Source organism: Sinocyclocheilus grahami, unplaced genomic scaffold (assembly GCF_001515645.1).
Source record: "Sinocyclocheilus grahami isolate Dianchi unplaced genomic scaffold, SAMN03320097.WGS_v1.1 scaffold890.1, whole genome shotgun sequence".
NCBI lineage: Eukaryota > Metazoa > Chordata > Actinopteri > Cypriniformes > Cyprinidae > Sinocyclocheilus > Sinocyclocheilus grahami.
In genome coordinates this window covers 69,061-70,324 of record NW_015506069.1, presented here as the reverse complement: position 1 = coordinate 70,324, position 1,264 = coordinate 69,061, and positions in this window count along the sequence as shown.

Below are 1,264 nucleotides of genomic sequence, written 5' to 3'. Positions count from 1 at the left end.
AAACACAGGAGAAATGGTTAAGTGATGCTCCATCACACTGCAGTCCTGTGGCATCTGCTCCTTCAACACAGTGCTTCTTTAGTAGCCAAGACGTTTAAGTATAAAATACAGTAATAATGTACAGGTTTACTGTAATTACTTCTATAATATAGTAGTGGTATATAATCAATTTTTGGACATTTAGCCTAGCATGATTCTGAAATGAAAACTGCTCACCTACATTAAACTTTTCATTCTCACTTTGGTCCATCTGCATCCTTTGCAATATATCTAAGTCTATTTAATAACTCCCCACCAGCAAAATCACTTTTAAATTACACAACGATGGATGAAACTGCACGAAGAGAATGAAGAACATCCCGTAAATCTACTAATTAAGTGAGGAATAATCTATTAATAATCTGTTTTAATGCACACTATACTATTGCGGGAACTATTGAGCGGCTCCACGATCCGCCATTGCTGTAAAAAACTGGTCCATTGGAGCGAACGGAGTTGTCACAACTCTCTCTCTCTCTACGGCTCTGGTCAGCACCAAGCTTCAGAAACGCAGGCACTGCTGGCTTGGCAATTAATCTATAAACATAACTTTTCATTACATCGATATTTTATATGGAATAATAAAGATATCTTGTACAAAAAAAGTCAATCTTTAATCAGACATGGTACGACAATGGAATTCTTACGGTTAGTCAGTTGCTTAATGAACAAGGTCTGCTTTTAACATATTCTGAATTTCTCAATAAATTTATGATACCTGTGAGGCCAAAAGAATACTCCATTATCTTTGATGCAATTCCTGGCAGAGTTGTATCACTATTACGAAATCCTGGATTTTATCCTGTAAACATTGATCACCAAACCAATTTTTGTAGTGATACAATATTTATTGGGGATATTAATATTGTAATAGATAAATGTAGTAACAAATATATTAGAAATATTTTAAAAACCAATTATTTGCCTTGTTCAACAATGTTTTGGTCTACTAAATATGAAAATGTTAACTGGAAAAAAGTATGGTCAATAACAAATAAGTTTTTTATTAATAATAAAATTAGAGAGGTATCCTATAAAATTTTACACAAAATTTACCCTGTCAAGGAGTTGCTTGAACGTTTTAATTTGAATATTGAAAACTTATGTGAATTTTGTAGCAATGCCAAAGAATCTGTGACTCATCTTTTTTTTGATTGTATATATTCAAAAATGTTTTGGTTGGATGTTTCTAATTTCATTTCTAGGTTGTTTGGAACATATATAC